Below are 19363 nucleotides of genomic sequence, written 5' to 3'. Positions count from 1 at the left end.
ATGAGCAATACCTACATTTTAAAAATATTTTGACATAAAATAGTGACTCATTAAGCTCCTACTAGAGTCTGACACGGTGATACAGAAAATCAAATAGTGTCACATCCCCATTCAAAGTCTACTTCATGCCAAGACTATTTGATTATTGCAAACTGTGTTATGCATAAATATGCATTTATGTCACGCTCACTGTGTACTATGTATGGCACTTAGTGTCTGAAACTATCTTACTCACACAGTTGTTTATTTTCTGTTTCTTACCTAGACTATGAGTCCTTTGAAGGTATATACCACGTCTGTTTTCCTTTATTACTGTGTCTCCAGCAGCCAGAACAGTGTCTAAAACGTGATTAGAACTCAATAAATATTTGCCAAAGAGAAAATGTAAAACAAGTAGACATTTTTCTGAAAAGATCCGACCAACCTGACAACATCATCTTTGAGTATTATGGTGAGAGAACCACAATCTTTTTGAAATGTTACTTAATTCCTAAGCATATCTCAAAATCCTGAGCACATGTTTTTCTGGAAAATTCCTTGCTATTAGAAACATATTTTCTATTAGAAACATATTGAGAAATCCTAAGAAGAGCTCTAAGAAATTGTTTCCATTTCTAGAAGATATGAGCTTCTTTGTCTACCAGTTGCATCCCCACCACCAAGTCCCCTTTAGAAAACAGGAAGAAACATTCATCTCTGAAACTGCAACTATATACTTAACAAATTCTCTTTATTCTTTTATTAAATTCTTGGAGGTTTCCGTTGTTAAACCCAGGCCAAGTTTCATTTGTGCTGTATTAGTGCAAGAAAATTTGCTATGGCTTAGATGAAGTTTGGATCTTTCTTCAAGGTCCATAGCTTGGAAATCTGGTCCATGGGGTAGTTATACTGGTAGTAGCAAGACCTTCATGAGGTGGGGCCAGTGAGAGGTACTTAGGTCTTTGGGGGAGTTGCTCTGTGAAGAGATGAATGTAGCTTTCATCAGACTCCTGAGCTCTTTCAAGAACAAATTGTTATAAGATTGACTCTTTGGATTCCTGATTCTCAATATGATCTCTCCTTCTCCCCTGTGTCCTGCCATCCATCATGAAATTCTCACCAGAGCCAAGCTAATGCCAGTACCATGCCCTTGAATCTCCAGAACTGTAGGTCACTAAACAACTTTTCTTGTTAAAGTTAACCTGCTTTAGGTATCTCCTTATAGTAACAGAAAACAGATTGACACAAATTTTGGCAAGATCTAAAAATATATAGTTATAAGCAGTCTAAAAATATCTTTATACATGATTTGGAGAAAGATCTTCAAGGATATCCTTTGAGATATTCTTAAGAGAAAAAAATGCTGCGGGGCTGTACTCTCCTTGCTGTTTTTTTTCCCCCTTATTATTCACACACAGGTGAGAATTTATTAATGACAAAGATGCCCTTAGGCTTTGTACTTCTACTTCCCACTGAGCTCAACAGTTCTCACTGAATCATTGTAAGATATTTTGTTGTTTAACTTTCTACTGCACTAGGGCAAGAAACAATTTTCAACATCTTAGTATTCTAGTCCTCTTTCAAAAATATATGTAAGCTGCATCATAAGGAATATGGAAAAATAGGTCTAATAGGTACAAAAACATAATAGAAGAGAAACATAGTAGAAGGTAGGGAGAGATAAAGATTGCCAATGGCTCCCTTTGTTTCCTATAAAGTTTAAGTCAGACCTAATTTTGTTGAGCCTGGATGGGGAAGAAAATAATGAGTTTCTCTTTGGAGAAGTTATGGTAATCAGAAATTGTGACAGTACTGACAGGCTGCAAGGCACAAGAGAGGCCTGATGGGGTTGTAGTGTGTCCAGTTCTCATCTCTGTGAGGAAGGGATTCAGGGCTTAACTCACACATCTCTGCATATGAGAGCTCAGAAAAGTTTCCAGTCTGCAGAGGTGCATCATGGAGTTCCGAAGGATGGTGGTATTGGTGGTGTTGTTTTATCTTCTTTAAAGTTTCCGAAATAAATAAAGCCTTTTCATTGTTATAGTGGGAAAGGATCTCAGAGTGCATGTAGTCCACGACCGTCTTTCAACCAGTGAGGCCACTGAAGCAAAGAAGGGTTTCTCAAGTTCAATAAATAGCATGGACCCCCAAAATGGCAAGGAACATTTTTAACTTCTAGTTATTAAAGCAATAGAATAGATTAGCAAATTATATTTTTTAGCTGTAAAAATCATATTCTCTCCACTTATCAGATTAGTACCATTCATGCAGACACAGAGATTTTTGAAGTTGAAATGAGAGAGATCAATGAGTTCCAGAGAATTTTGTTTTGAATATAATTGATATGACTTGATTATGTGATTGAATGTGGGAACAGCGGAAGATAGAGATGGAAGACTTCAGGAACTTGACTTGGTAAACCCCTTGTAAGTTCCATTAGCCAAGGAAGAATGTAGGACCTCATTTTCATAACCTACTTCTTAGCTAGGACTAAACCATGTGATTCATGCTCCACCAATCAAGTGCATCAATACAAGATGTTTATTCAATAGTGAGCAATAGAAGGAGCCACCTGACACAGAATTCATTTTCCCAGAGTGAAATAGTGGAGGATCAAGCATACAGGGGCTAGTGTTCTATGTCTGGATCAGGTATGGCATCAGTGAGTTCTGCTACTTAAGCTTTATATTGTGCTTTGGGCTCTGTCTCTGGAATAAAAAGATCCCAAGTCTGATTCTTTATTTCATAGAAGAGGTGTCTCCAGAAAAAAGTCCAAGGACTTCCCAGAAAGAAGGAGTAACTTCACTCCAGACCAACGGGATCCTTGGCATACATCATGGGAAAGAATTTCAGCACATACCAGTCAGCGGCATCCACAGAGGTTTATTTAGGAAAGTTGCACATGGAAGGGAGAATATAGATAATCTCAGGAGAGAGACATTTCTGGGGTAAAGCAAGGAATATATGTTCAAGGGACAGTGAAGGCCATCATGAGAGACAGAGGTACAACTCAGGAGTTCCTGGCTCAACTTTAAAAGGAAACTTACTATCTATACAAAAGGAAGTTATGTAGGAATGGTATCAGTCTAGTGACCTCAAGAAGGTTCCTGGTAGTCTGGTCAATCTCTGAATCCTTAGGCTGACCTAGTCTTATTATCTGATCAATACATAAAGAAACAGAAAATCTCCTAAATTATAGGTTTCTCAAAATATCTTGTCTCTCCTTACTTAGTCTACTTATTGGGGGTTAATTAATGGTGAACAGGTAGATTTACAGATTTACCAGGAATTGGGGAGCAACAGGGTTTCAAGAGAGATTATGGCTTACTGAATGAGAAGCTTAGAAACTTTAAGGAACTTTAAGTTAAAATTTTATTTCCTTGCCCTTCCTTTATGTCTCGCTTCTATCTACTTTTTGGTTTTTCTATCCTTCACCATTTTGATTTCCTTAGGAGTTCTAAGTTATCTGTACTTGAGGGCATTTCTTTTCTGCTCACACCTGCTAGAAAGGAATGGGAGCTGGTCTCTACAGGTGGCTCCCTCTGAGCCTTACTTCCCAGGGTCCACACCCTCTTGAGTCTGGGCTGCCCTGTGACTCAGCCACAACAGAATGCAGTGTGGCTTCCAAAACCATTGTCAATTTCTTAGAACTTCTAACTGTGCCTCTTGGAATGATGGCCCTTGGGATGCTCCACTTGGAATCCAGCTGCCCTGCTGTCAGAAGTCCAAGCCACAAGGAGAAACCATGCCTAAGGAAAAAAAATGCTAATCAAAAATAAGAGACTTAATTCTTCCTGTTGAAAGCAGACTTCTCTCCCCTTCAGGCAGCATTTACTTTAAGAACCCTGTAAGCACTTTCTGCTCTCTTTGAAAGTAAACAAGTCCTTCTGAAGAAGAGATTGGGCTTTTGCCTGCTTTATGACTCAAGAATGCCTGTCTCTAGGTCCTGGGCACCCTCTCTTTGAAATGTAAATATCAAGGACAATAACAACCCTATCAATGTCTCTGAAAGGCTAGGGGCCTAGCTTTGGTGACAACTTTCTTCAACTTACAAAACGACCTCCTCTCATAAAGAAATAAGTGGGCTCTTCCTCTGGAGAAATCCAGTTAGCAAACAAAGGGTCACCCCAACTATGGGGTAAACAGAGGATCAACTAGGTGTGAGAAATTGAGTTGTCAAGTCCTCTCAGTTGAGGACTTGACTGTTCATTTTGAAAATGTGTAGGTTGTGGGTTACATCTCCTTGGCTACATAAAAGAGGAAGATTTCTTTCTGTCTTCCCACTCTCTTAGCAGATTGTCTGTGATATGTATTCCATACTGCCACAATGCTTTCTTTCTTTCTTTATTATCTCTTTAGTAAAGGGTTTCTGGGTCCAGAGAAAATTTTGTCTTAAGTTATATTTCTCCAACAGCAAATACCCCCAGTTGCCAGCCTCACCTGAGGTCACAGATGAGAGCCAGCAACACTTGCCAGCCATGGAAGAGGGCAATCCTAGACGTACAGCCCAGTGAGTACAAGATGCCAAAGCCCAGCCAAAATATGACCATGACTTTAGGAGACAAACCAAGCAGAACTGCCCAAATGCACCCAAACAGAACAGTGAAAGTTAGCAACTTTTTGTTTAAAACACTGAGCTTGGGTGCAGTTCATTAGACAACAACAGATAACCAAAACTAATGATTTTGGTCTTTGTGACTAAGAATTCTGACTAGTGCATAAAACCTCTTATTTCCTAAGTGATGGGTGTCCTGGGAGATGCAGGTCTTTTCCATTTCTGAACCTCCTCTTGTAATTTGTGTTATATTTTTTACATAGAGTAGTTGCTAATATATTTTCCTGTTGAAATCTTGTTCTGGACAGATTGGGGTTTAAATAAAATAAAAACAACAAATTGGATGCAATACATGTCAGTTGAACTAAATTGAATATTTTCATGTAACAACTGCTTCTAAAAAGCGTGTGCTTCTGTTTGTTTAAACACTTTGCAGATAATTTCCCTACAGTTTAAAGCCAAAACACAAGAAATTATGTTTAGGCCCTACTGAGTCTCACAACTATTTTTAAGCTCTGCTTTTGATTCATTGAGCATTTATTTCTTATGTTCACTTCAGGTGACACCATCTGAGGTATTTCCACTTACATTTTCCCCATCTTAATGGTACAGTTAAAAGTCCACTGTTTGTTGACCATAAGGGCTTCTTTCAGAGGTATGAACATTATAAAGACTGAAGCAAAATGGTTAGGCATACACACGCGCACAGATACACACGCACAAAGCCACTCTCTGGAGGGGCCCATCATTCCGCTTCTCTGGAGCATCAGTCTGTGCACGTAACAATTGTTGGATTAAGTTTCTGCAGATGCAAGCTGCCTCCTGCTGTTTGACTTTCCCATTCCCCTGACAGATTACTGACTCAGAGGTTTGAAGATAAAAGCCATCCAGACATGGTCTTCATGCTTTTTCCAGTATTGGCAAATGCCTTTTAGTTGCAATTTAAATCGACCTTTGGAAACTTAAGGCTACTTTCCTTACTTATCTAGGTCCTTCCTGATGAGATTAGTCTCTAACAGAGACACTCAGAAAACAAGGACTGCCAGCATCAATTTCCTGTCCTTCCCCACAGTCTGTCCAGGCCACCACTTCATGCCTGGCTCACAGAAATCTCCAATTTATTCTGTTAACTGTGGTGTTTGGGACAATGGCCTAAGGACAAGGAGTGAAAAGTATTCAAGCGACTGGTGAGAGCACGAGGCTGGGGAGTTGGCATACACTTCCCACGACTGCTGGGAAGCCCCCCAACAGATAAGAACGTTGGTCATCCCTGGAACACTGGGTCTTTGGAACTCTGACTCCATGTCACTTTTAGTATTGTCGTGTCCAGAGTAACACTGGCAGCCAAGGGCTTCTGTTTGGGGCACTAAGGTATAACTATAAATGTAGAGCTACAAGAGGAGAAGGAAAAGAGGGAAAAAAGGGGTACAAGAGAAGGAAAAGCAGGAGGATATAGAGGAATGAGGTAAAGAAGGGAGAGGAAGAGAACCAGAATGAGGAAAGACCTCAAAATAAAGCCAGAGGAGAATGTCTGCAGGCACTGAGAGCTCATGCTTGGAGAACATGGCACAGACACTGTGAGAACTGAAAAGAGCCACAGTTAAAGGAACCGACGCTTCAGTCATGGTTCCATATCCAGTGCTAACTGTGTGCTGGGCAAGCACAGTGCTGCAAAGCAAATGGGATCCCTGCCCTCCACTGAACTTGGAGTAGAGCAGAGGAGACGGTTAAGGGTGCTGTGTGCTGTGGTGAAGGGAGGGAGCCCACGCTGGACCACGGCATCTTAGTAGGTTCTGACTGTCTGGAAATGCTTCCACTGGCCATTTACTAGGACTGGGATACTGGGAAATCATTTAGCCACGGTGAGTGTCAGATGCACATTCATCAAATAGGAATAAGGACTGACCTGCCTCGTTGGTGTGTTGTGGGGAATCTGTGTAACCCCCAGCTCGCAGACAGAGCTCCACATCCTAAATCTGTTTTCATCTGGGAGTGGGAGGACATAGAGACCTCGGGGTCTCTCCAGACTCCTCCTGGATGATAGAATGGGTGGAAAAATCCCTTGTCATCATCCACTGGTCCTGCAAACATTTGCCTAGCACTGACAGCCCTGGCTCGGTTTACAGCACAGAGGAAATGAAGACATCTGCAGGTAATTGTCATCTAGAGATTATGAGAATGGATGATCATAGCATAGGATGAGTTAGAGAGTCAGATTTCTGCTCAATAAGGAAAGGAGAGTGGTCCCAAAAGGAAGTACAATTCATCTGTGCCTGATGTTATCCTGGGAAGCTTTTAAAATGTAAGTGTCCGGTCCTCAGCAGGAACCAATCCAACCCAAATAGCAGGCCATGGCATGTTTTAAAAGCTACACTGCTGAAAAAACAAAGGCTGTCCTGGTGATTACAGAGTGCATCCAGAGTTAGGAACCACTTTTCTAGAATCTTTGCTGCCTGTCAAACGTTGGCCTCCTCAGGAGCCGCCCACGCTTTCCTCTTGGCTTCCCTCTCCTTCTGCCTGTGCTCAGTCTCCTATGGCTTTAAAACTTTTTCCTCCAGCTCCAGACACACATGGCCCATCTGGTGAGCGAGGAGGGGGTAATTCCACCCTCTGTATTCATCTTCTCCACCCTGAGGTTTCACCTCTGTGAATAGGGCTGCCTCCTTCAACCACACCCCACACACCCTGTCTGTCAGCCAGCCAAGGCCAGCCCCGCCCCCAGCTCAGCTGCAGCTTCTGCCTCCACCTCACCTTCTCCATCCCCTCTGCCACCTGAGTGCAGTTGGGTCACTTCTATTTGCCTCATTCTAACTGGTCTTCCATCCCCCACACTGCCCAGCTAAACTTCTCACAGGCCTCTTGCTTCCTTGCCTTGGCACATCATCTTCTCTTTATCTGAAATGTAGTTCCCATATTTGTCATTAGACAAGCACTTTGTATCCTCTGAAGCTTATCTAGGACTCTCTCCCTGAGAGCCACGTCCCTTCGCAAGCTGGAGCTCACCTGTATCACTATCTTTCTCCTGTTGAAATATGCCTCTGTCCCAACTGCTATTACAAAATACCGTAAACTCGGCAGCTTATAAGCAACAGAAATGCTTTTCTCATGGCTTTGGAGGCTGGCAAGAACAAGAGCAATATATTAGCAGATTCATTGTCTGGTGAGGGCCTGCTTGCTGATTCATGGATGGTTGCCTTTTCACTATGTCCCCATATGGGAGAAGGAAGAAGGACTCTCTCTGGGGTCTCCTTTATAAGGGCACAAAGACCATTTATGAGGACCCCACCTTTATGACCTCAATATTTCCCAAAGGTCTGCACCTCCTAGTAACATCACATTGAGGGTCAGAATTTCAACATGTAAATTTTGGAAGGACATAAACGTTTAATCTGTAGTACCCATAGTAGATGCTCAGTAAATTTTTTAAGAAGCTGGATTGAACTGGACTACAAAGATTCTTAAGAGACTGCTCAATATGGATGTTTCTGTTCCTGAACAATATTGGGCAAAACCTGGAACTATAGACTGTTCCAATGGATAAATTATTATTCCTGCAACTTTGTATATTCAAGCATAAGACAGAAAAACTAACTAAGACAGAAAAAGCTAAGTGACATTTACAAATTATGTGACATTTCTCAATTTCAGTTCACTCAGATATAAAATGGGAATAGCAACCACGTCTCCATCATAAGACTACAGTGGGGAATTTACCTGGTATCTAGAGCATCACACAAGGGCAATGACATTAAGGGTAGTGCAAGGGTTATTGATCTGCTGCTCCTCCCAGGAAAATGTCAAAGCACTCATCCTGCCAGAGACTGTGAATGAAAGCTGGGAGCCAGGAATGGAGGACTGGACACACAAAGCCCCTCCAGCTGATGGGGCCTCTGTGGACTCACCCCTTCCACTAATCCTACCCTTTCCTGGCCTCTCTGGAATCATCAAAGGGAAGGAAGTGCCTCATACATCAGAGATGGCCACAACTGCTGGTGTATACATTTGCAAGAATTACCATAATAACAAAGTACCACTAACCAGATGACTTAAACAACAAAAGTTTATTACCTCACAGTTCTGTAGGCTAGAGGGCAAGTTCAAGGTGTCAGCAGGGGTGGTTTCTTCTGAGGCTTCTCTCCTTTGCTTAAATATGGCTCTCTGTCTTTTCATTTGCTCCTTCCTCTGTATATATTTGTACCTAATCTTCTCATATAGGGACACCCATCATACTGGATTTGAGCCCAACCCAATGACCATATTTTAACTTATTTCTTTAAAGACATATCTCAAAGTATAATCACACTCTCAGGAGAGGGTTAAGGGCTTCAGCATATGAATTTTCTGATGATGCAATTCAGCCTATAACTACTGGTAACCAAAATCCTTCCTAAAAGTCATGGGCTTTGAATTCTGCCGCTTCATTTACATTGACAACTTCAGTCACAGGATGTGGCTGGAAGGGTGATGTACCCAAGAACTCTTAGGTGCGCATGCTCAGAACAACCTCTTTTATCTATGCCCCAAGTCCACCCCTCATTGATTCTTCCTTTGTGCACTGCAAAGACCCGTCCCAAATTTCTTCCTAACTTTATTTGAAGGTGGATCTTGTTAGATTACAGTTGTTCCATTCTAAATTATTATTTGCTTTATTTTTAAAGGGATTTTCTCACTTTAATATTAATGTGAGAAGAAGGCTTTATATCCAGGGTAATCACAGTGATACATCCCCATGACCTTGCTCTGCCTCGCTCTCGGCTCTCATCTCCTGCTTTTGACTTTATTCTAATTCCTTGGGCCTTGGCTGCTACTCAAATGCATAAGACAGTTCCCCTGTGGGGCCTAAGAACTTCTGATTCTCTATATATGCAACACTCTTCCTCCTCCAAATGAGAGTTCATTCCTCATTGCATTCAGTTTTCAGCCCAAGTGTCACCTTCCCAGAAAGGCTTTCCTTCAACAGCCTATTTGGAGAGACACCAAAAGATTTATATCAGTACTTCCTGAATTTCTATTCTGGCCCAGGCTGAAGCCAAGAAAGGACTGATCCACAGAAACATAAGGCATGACCCCAGTCCTATACAGAACATCTTATAGGCAAATATAGACATAGTATCAGAATTCACCAGTGATGTAAACAGTACATCCATAATTATTGATAATACATGTAATATTGTAATAATTTCAGTAAATCCTATAACAGCAACCATTTGTTGAACACTTCATGTCACACTGGCTTAGCGGCACAGTTGTGAGGGCCAGCAGACTCCTTAGAGTAGAAAAATGCAGCAAAAATATGAAAGTAACAACCAACTCCCAGATTCCCCAAAGATATCATATGACAATCATCCATCATGCCCTCCACTGGCAACATATAAAAGGGAGGAACAATGAGATGATGACGAGCCCTGACAGGCCTTCCAGGATCTCTCATGTCTGAAGTGTAGGTCAGGAGCAGAGATTAACACAGGTTAATGGTTGTTATAGCTTCAGTGTCCCTGGACCCCATGTTAGCACCCTGGCACATGGTCCTCTGACAGAACCAGGTAAAGCAAGTGTTAATGTTGATTTTTTTGTGTTATCTTTACAGGACCACAGGGTGATGAGAGTTTGGTCAAACATTATTCTGGGTGTGTCTGTGAGGGTGTTTGTGGATAAGATTAACATGCAAGTCTATAGACTGACTGTACTATGTCTTCCCCAGTGTGAGGGGCCTAAGCCTCAACTGGGGACCTGAGTAGAACTGAAAGTCTGAGCAAGAGGACAGTCTTCCTGTCTGTTGAGCTGGGATACTGATATCCTCCTGCCCTGGGCTGGAACTTACACCATCGGCTCTTCTGAGACTCCAGCTCACTGACTTGCTTTGCGAATTGTGGGGCCTCCCAGTCTCCATAGTCATGAGAGCGAATTCTTTAAAATAAAGAATGAATAAATAGTGAATAAATCTTATTGTTCTGTTGTCTGGGGAGCCCTGAATAATCTAGCAGACATGGAATTTCGTCTGACTTCTGTGACCTATTCCCCCAGAGGACTAAGAGTGACTGGTGACGGTGACTGTGTGAGGTGGTGTGGGGAGCAGTAAGGACTACCAGGGGAGACCACAGCCTCCCTGAGGGCAACGCTGAAACACAACCAGCTACTTCATGAGATGACTCCACGACTTGCTAGGTGCAGACACTGTTCCAGTGTTGAATGCGCATGACAACCCCCATGCTTTACTGTGGAGGAAGTGCCAGGCACTTGTTGAAGGTCTCACAGGTATATACCGGGACAAACTAACACTAACACTGAGTGTGACAAGTCAGAGTGCCTAATGACTTTCCTTAGTCTAGCAAGGACATACTCCACTGGGGAAAATCAAACTCACCAACATTTTTAGCCAGTAATTCAAAAGGAAATGAAGTGGCAATGTTTAAAAATTGTGAAGTTTCACAGGAAATTTGTATTTCCAGCTTCTTGTGGAAAATAAGAAAATCTGGTATCTCTGCTTCCACAGTTCCATATGGCCACAGTTGGCAGGACATGAGTAAGAGCTGCCATTTGGGGCACATTTTCGGCCTTCAGTTTGCTATAGGTCCCAGTGACCCACTTCTCTTGGACATCTCCTGCAGGCCCTGCAGGCTTCTGAATCGACTTCTCCAGGGCTAGGCTGCTGACTATAGCTCAAATTCCTTAAGTCAGCTCTGACTCTGTGGCTACCTCCCCCTCTTCATTTCAGCAATACTGAATGATCTGCAATTCCCCCATGGTCTCTGTGCTTCTGTTTCCCCTCCTGTTCTCTTTGCCTGGAGGATGAAGAATAAATTAACTCTTGCTGAGGAAGATTTAATTATGTTTTCAAGGGTGGAAAGATTTGACTACACAAAGCCATAGGATAAATGACACATCATCCTCTGATAGTTTTATCCTCTTTAGGCAAAAGGTAAAAAAAAAAAAAAAAAAGGCTTAGTAATATTGATAAAAAGGGAACAAATGTGCTGTGTACCTGTTGTTTCCTTCTAAATAAAGGGACATACCTTACAGAAACACAGCTGGCCTCTCACCACCTTTGCTCACTCTTCCCAAGGGAATAGTACAATTCAGGAGTTTGGAAGAAGGAACTAAAAATGCACATCTTAGCCTTTTTTCTTCGCCAATTTATCTATAGAAAGCATGTTTGTCTTTGTCTCTGTCATGTGCTGAAAGGAATCTGCCCCAGTAAAAGTGAGTTGTAGGTTCCTAGCCCCAACTATGTCCTGGTGGGTAAGCCTGTGTTGTACATTATTTGCAAAAAAATAGCCAAGATTATTCTTCATCCTTATCCATCTCTGTAAGTAATCCATATGGCTTCTGGGAGCAAAGAGCTGGAGGCAATGAGGAGACTAGGTTTGGGGGGCAGTGTGGATTGTAAGACATCTGGACATCACCTTTCAGTTTCAATCCTGGATCAGTCTGTTGCTTTGCTTTCCTAACTAGCTTGTTCTATGGAGGATAATCATCAATATTTGTCTATTTAACACTTGACTTTTCTGGAGATAAGGCAGAATCCACCCCCAACTCTGCTTTCTGAAACGCCAGAACTTTGCTTTTCTATCTTCCCCTGTAGCAAGAGTGCCCTCTCTACTCCAAAGTCTGAAACAGAAGTTTTTCCTGACCACAGAGGTTTTCTAGCAGTTCCATGGAATTTCCAAATACGTTATTCATCATCACCGTATTACACTCAACATTGCTTCTGCACAAGAACCTCATTTTGTAGTAAAAGGGAAAAAAAGTAATATGTTTAAGGAATCTTTCTGTATACCTATTGCTCAAGGACTCGTGGCCTTCTGGAACAATGGGAGGCTTTTTACAAAATCTCTGTTATAATGTCAGTTGCTTTCTTATGCAAGGCCAAGTTATAGATATTCATATAAAATGTAGTAGATTCTCTGAGCCAGATAATAATAAGACACAGGCCGTTTCCTCTATACCCAGAATACATTGCATTCTATTTTCACAACTTTGGACTTCAATGGTTTAGAAAATTTATTGTCCAAGAGAAGAACATTTTTCCTAGGATACATGGCACTATTTTCTTTGATGAGAAGCAATGCTACCATCTGCTTACTCTGGCTCCTCTGTCAGAGGAACTAGGGGAAAAGAATTTTAAGGTGTTGTTTGGGTGATTCATTCTAACAAACTAAGAAGCCTAGATTGCTTACCCCGTAGTAGGGACAAGGGAGGATGTCTCTAAAGTCTAGCAGATCTGCTGTGGTGCTTCTTAAGCTGTAGCCCAATATGGCGGTAAATCTTAGTGGAAGGTGACAGCAACACATGTAGGCAAGTAGGATTTCTCAGGGATGAAAAATTGGCTTACTCAGCCCATTAGAGGTCCTCCAACAGCTGGAAGCTGATGAGGTCAAAGGCAGAAAAGAGGATTAGAGAACTCCTCAATCCCCACTGTGGTCTTATAAACAGCTACAGTAACTAGTACTCAGCACCTACTGGCACTCTTTCCTAATTATCTTGCATGTATCCAAACACATTGGTTAATTTTATTTTTGTTCTCTGTCCTCCCTTGTGCTTTATAAGACATATGAATGATAACTTCCCTAATTATTTCCATAGCATACAGAATTGTTGGGATGGGATTGTGACAACTAGAATCAGGATGGCACTCTAATCCTGGAGATGGATTTAGCAATGAATGACTTTGTGTTGGCTTCTTTATAGGCAGAGATGAGAATATTTTCAATTTTGTAAGTGATACTTATATAATATTAGTGAGGTTTCTATTAATTGGTTGATCTTGTGTATAGCAGTAAAAATGCAAGGAAAACAAAGTTAACCTTTGATGTTGAGATGCCACATAGTAGGCAATTGTCATGATTTCTGGTTGTCTAGGATCCAAACCCTCCTATGTGTGGAGAATTGCTGTAGTGTGAATGTTGAGTGTTTCCCAGAGATCCATGTATTCAAGGCTCAGTTCCCAGAGTGCTCTAGGAGCTGGTGAAACCTGTAGGAGGTGGGGCCTGGTGGGAGGTCCTGAGGTCATGAGGCATGTTCTTGGAGGGGACTGTGGGACCCAGACCTCTCCCTCTTCCTCTCTTTGATTTGATGAGGTGAGTGGCTACTCTGCCACATATTTCCCACCATTGCTGTCCAACACCCAACCAGGTGTCCAGAGCAATGGGTCCAAACGATCTTGGACTGTAATCTCCAAAACTGTGAGCTAAATAAGCATTTTAACTTTATAAGCTAGTTATCTCAAGCTTTCCCTTCAAACATACCCATACCAAACTTTGAATTGTAAAACTGTGGTGAAAAAGAAAAAGGAACTGGAACCTCTCTGCATGTCTGCTTGGGACAGATGATAACAGATGTAGCAGCAGTCATCCTGAGCTGCCAGAGGCAATCACAGCAGTGTGCAGAGCCAGAGAGCAGAGCTCAGGACAAAACTGTTACCAGTGTTGCAGGCAGCACCAGCCAGTTTCATGTGACTTGGCTGTATAGACATTGAGCTAAAAACCTCAGACTTTCCTACTTATTCTGTGATTTACTCAGTTGTCTTTTACTAAATTCCTTTTTGTCTAACACAAAACCCACCTGTAACAACACCCCTTCTCAGTCAGACTTGGTTTCTGTTGATTGACATTTAGCACCCATATTGATATATAGCATGCATTCTGAAAACACTGACCATGTGTCAGATACTGAACTAGGTGCTGTTGGATGCCACAGGTACCATAATAAGCAAATGCAGATTTGGTTACTGCCTACATGCAACTTACAGCCAGAAAAGGAAAGATCAATTTAATACTAATGAAAATATATTTGTTGTCTTTTTCACATTTAGGATTCTCTGAAGTCTGTGGCAATTACATCTCCTGATACTAAAGTCTGAGTATTTAGACTGGAAGGAAAAAGGAGAAAATCTTACTTCTGAGTAGGAGTGAGGAGATTAGACATAACCGGTCTTTTCTTCTGTATGCTTTCCTTCATTTCCCAGATTCTCTGTAATTGGCACACATGTCCTTTAAAAACATAATTTTTTTTTCCACTAGACAGATTGTACGTCATTTTCCAGCTGGAACTATTGGAACCTCCAAAGATTCTTAGTTAATGCAAACAAAAGCTGCTTTCCACAAGCCCACATCATTATAACAGCAGTTAGAAACTGTAGATGATTTATGTGAGACTCTACTAAATTTATTGACATATCTTAACATGATTTAGAAGATATGTTTTTTTCTTGTTAGCACAGTTATAAAACTAGTAAATACTGGTTACAGTATTTAAGAACAATTTTATTTAATATTAGAATAAATAACTATGAGGAAAACCATTCTTGAAAGACTTGCAATTAAATCATTTTAAAACTGACTTCTCAAATGTCTAAACTCTGGTGCCTGCCTAGTTATGTAAAATTCTATGGCTTAACCTCTCCATGGTGCATGAACAGTCATATCAACAGAAACCAATGACATTTTTTCCCTTCTCTTTCCCCATAGCTCATTTTTCATGCTGGGCTTGTTTATCTGAGTCATCTAATGGTCCCTTATGTTCATGCCTCTGCATTCCACCAAGCTTGCTTTGATGGTGCCATTTTAAAGTGCACAAACTTCACTGAGATTTTCCACAATTAGTTCAAGACTCAATTTAATAGCAAAATGGGAATTCATTTGCCATTTATCACGAACCCTTGGGGGTTTTCTGGACCACCTAATGGCTTCTTTAGTTGGATTCCTTATGGTTTACTGCCAGTCTCCTAGACCTTTGGCCTTCTTTCCTCACTATCTCATTTTGCCTTCATTTATTTGTAAACTATTCAGTTAAAAAATGCACTTTCTATTGTTATTAGTGATCATTTAACCTCCAAACTCAAGAACCTATCTCTTTCCCAATTGGAGACTTCTGTACATTATTTATATTTCCATAATTTTTCAAACAAGTCTGTTCATTTCTACTGCTATAGCTAACATCTGACTTTCTCATTTTCCCCAGTTCAAATACTGGATAGAGAATGGATCTCTCTAGAACATAGTGTAAGAGTCAATTTGAATTATCAACTTGATTGGATTAAGATGTGGCCATGATTAAGAGGTTTATGGGTGTGTCAATGAGGGTGTGCCTAGGAATGATTGACATGTGGGATAGCCAACTGAAATGGAGACCTTCCCTAAGCATGGGCAGTAAGGCCAATATGATGATGGCTTCAATGGAATAAAAGTTGGAAGAATAAGGAAGCAGCAGCAGATGTAAGCTCCATTCTTCTTAAACTTGTTTTTGATTGCTACTGGGATAGTCTGAGGATGTTGGACTCTTGCTTCTTCACTCTTCCAAAGCAAACTGTGACAGTGATTCTCCAGAAACCTCAGGTCTCCCTCTATGCCAGCAGCACTGATCCCTCTTGTTCTGGGGCTTCAGCCTCTTGGACTGCACAGCTACTGGTTCTTCCAGTTCTCCAGCATGCAGACAGCTATTGTGGATTATCCAGCTTCTGGATGCATGAGCCAACCTAATAAGTCTCTTTTTTATAATTATACTTCCTATTGACTCTATTCCTGTAGCAAACCCTGATTAATACACATGGACCCAATCTCACTCTCTAGATGGAGGTAGATTTTTATTGGGCAGGTGCCCATCTCAAAGAGACCCAGAGTTATCTCATGTATTTGTTTTCTAAATAATTCTTAACATGTTCCTCCTCTATATGACAAAATATTTTTGTAATGATTATAATCAAATATAAAATCAATTCATTTTTCTTTTAAAGCAATCAAGTAATTTTTACCTAAAATATTATTCAAAATCAGTAAAATAATTCCTTTATGAACAAAAATTTGTACTTAACAAATTATATTATGCCTCCCAGTTCACAATTATCTGTTTTAAATTTTAAACACAAATAAAAGCTTCAAGTTGACACAAATCATGGAAGTACTTCAAGTTCTGTTTCTTAGTCATAGTGCTATCACTGTTTATTTCAAATCTACTTTTTAATTGCAGGCATATGTTATACCATAGGGTTTCATGAGAGAAGTTGAATCAGAATCAAACTTGAACAAGCTCAGAACCACTTCGAACCTACTGTCAAAATGAATATGTATCTGTGTCATGGCCCAATGTTATAATTAGGAGTTCTCCAAAGTAACTTCCATATAGATTATTATGTTTATTAAGGGATAAGTAATAAAAATGTGCTAATTACAATATCAAGTCTTAGAACTCAACAGCAACCACAGAAACTGATTAGGACTAAACTAATTAGACTGTTTCAGAAAGTAATTTTATTACTGATATTGCTTACAATAGCCAGCACATGGTGATAATAAAAAGCAGATAGCTTTTAATTGGTCTTATTATTGTTGTTACAAAGCTTGCATCCCTTAATATCTACATCTGTGATGAACCATTCATACCACCCCATTTTTGGTAAGTCAATGAATGGAAAGGCCTCTCTGACTTGTAATAAACATCTCAATGCTTAATTTCTTTAGCAGAGAACTCCATTAATTTATTTTTAAAAACTTAACACAATTTAGAATTTTTTTAATGTACTTATTTACTGTCTATGTTGCCACATTGCAATCACTGAGTTAGCAATGGTTCTGTCCCAGCACCTAGAGGAGTGCCTGGTATATGGAAAGAATTCAACACTTTTTTTTTTTTGAGAGAGAATTTTTTTAATATTTATTTTTCAGTTTTCGGTGGACAGAACATCTTTATTTTTTTATTTTTATGTGGTGCTGAGGATCGAACTCAGCGCCCCACACATGCCAGGTGAGTGTGTTACTTCTTGAGCCACATTCCCAACACATTTTTTTTTAATGAATGAATGAAAATCTTGTTCAATTCGCAGTGGTCATAGAGATAAGGTTGTATGATACTAGCTGGCAATTTTTACAAAAATGAAGCTGTGACTGTGCTTGCTGTACCTTGGAATGCCCTGGCCAATTTACTCACCCCAATTAAAAACATAGGAAGCCATAGTATGTGAATTAGATGTTCATGTGATGAGAACTACAACCATTAGAAAGGCCAAGGATTGGCATTGGTCATATCAGTACCTTCTTTCTTATAAGAATATAGATTGTTGAGGGCCACAATCAAGTCAAGATGGCACCTGGCACTTTGCCAGAAGGAGTGGTTTGTGAAGTAACTCCAGCAAGTCATTAAGAGGATGAGGATTCCTTAATGACTGACTGCTGTATCTAGATGATGATAATTAGTTGAGCTGTGTGTAATTAGTTAAGTATATATACCTCTGCTGTCCCATAATAAAGCAGCTCCCGCTCTTTCAGTCTTCACAAGTTGCTTGTCACCCCCCCCCCCCGTTCCCCCCCCCCCCCCCCCCCGTTATTTTGCCCAGCCAGTCTGCGGCAATAGATGAAGAATCAAATCAAGATGATTAGTGAATCTAGGACAGGGACAGAAGAATTAAATGTGTGCTTCAGCTGTCTAACAGAAGATTTATTTGGAATGATTCTCTGAAGGGGGAGAGAAGAGGGAACAGGATTTGTAGGAGAGACGCCATCTTGCTAAAGGAAATGCAAGGAAAACCCTGTGTGTCTGGCAGTGAGGGCATACCAAGAAGACAAATCCTGACCCTCCTCCACTTGCTGTGCTCTTACTCCTTTCTTTAGACTGGAAGAGTCTTTTAACTTGTGGGCTGTAGACCAGGGTTCTGGAAGCAAAAGGAAAGACAGAGCAGCCATGGCTGGAGAATGGAGGAGAATGTGCTGCCCTGTCCATTCTCTGAGCAGTTCCTTCCTTTCTGAAGCTTTACTATGAAGAGGGAAGATCCAACAACATATTGTCCACCAGTCAGTGAGAGAAATAACGGTGACAGAGTGACAAGAGCACACCTGCTCTCATAGCATCAGAATTTCCTGCCTTCCCCCCCAAAGTCTAAGAAACTATCCTTTCCCTGGGAAGGTGAGGTAGTGTATTTCCTCAGCTGAAATGGAGTGCCCCAAGGGATGTGCACTGCGCGGGTGACAATGACAGTTCTCTGAAGTGCAAAACCCTCAGCAACATGAGTACTTCTTTTTTTTTTTTTTTTTAAGAGAGAGAGAGAGAATTTTTTTAATAATTATTTTTCAGTTATCGGCAGACATAACATCTTTGTTTGTATGTGGTGCTGAGGATCGAACCCGGGCCGCATGCATGCCAGGCAAGTGCGCTACCGCTTGAGCCACATCCCCAGCCCAACATGAGTACTTCTCATGAGTTATGATTTTAACATTCATAGCTTTACTCAACCATTCATTGTTTGTGCCAATTCATATGGAATATTAGCTTGTTCTTCAAAAGTGGTGTGAATTAATTCCTGGAACTGAGTTCCAGCGTCTTGTCAAGGAAAACAAGTTTAGTGGAATTTCTCAAAAGGATTGCACATGGTAGTATGATCAGGTTTCTAAATAAAAGGAAGAAATTTGCAGAGGTATACAAAGAGTGCACAGTATAAACTTCTAGATGAAGACTCTATTTCATACCTGAAGGGGCAGTAGTGGGAGGTATTACTAATTGATTTTGATCCATTTGGTGAAGTGACAGATTCATTACTGTTTTCTTGGGAAGAACTGATACCTAGAAAAAAACAACTTAAAATGTGATTGTAACAAAGGAGATGCTCTGGAGCAGAATTCTCCATCCCTCAGTTACACAACGACATTGTAGCCCCTATCAGGATTATCCATTGCTCAAGGACCTCCCTGCTGGCAGAAGATTCTCACGAACTAATACTTTTCTCTTATTCTGAAAACAATCGGCCTTAGGATGATTAATTAGAGGGCTAGAGTTCAAGAGTCAAGGAGGACACCATCCCTGCTCCAGGAAGCTGGGCACAGGCCACAGCTTCCTGAATGTCCC

The sequence above is a fragment of the Urocitellus parryii genome, chromosome 7 (assembly GCF_045843805.1).
Source record: "Urocitellus parryii isolate mUroPar1 chromosome 7, mUroPar1.hap1, whole genome shotgun sequence".
Taxonomy (NCBI): domain Eukaryota; kingdom Metazoa; phylum Chordata; class Mammalia; order Rodentia; family Sciuridae; genus Urocitellus; species Urocitellus parryii.
This window is presented reverse-complemented; position numbering follows the sequence as displayed.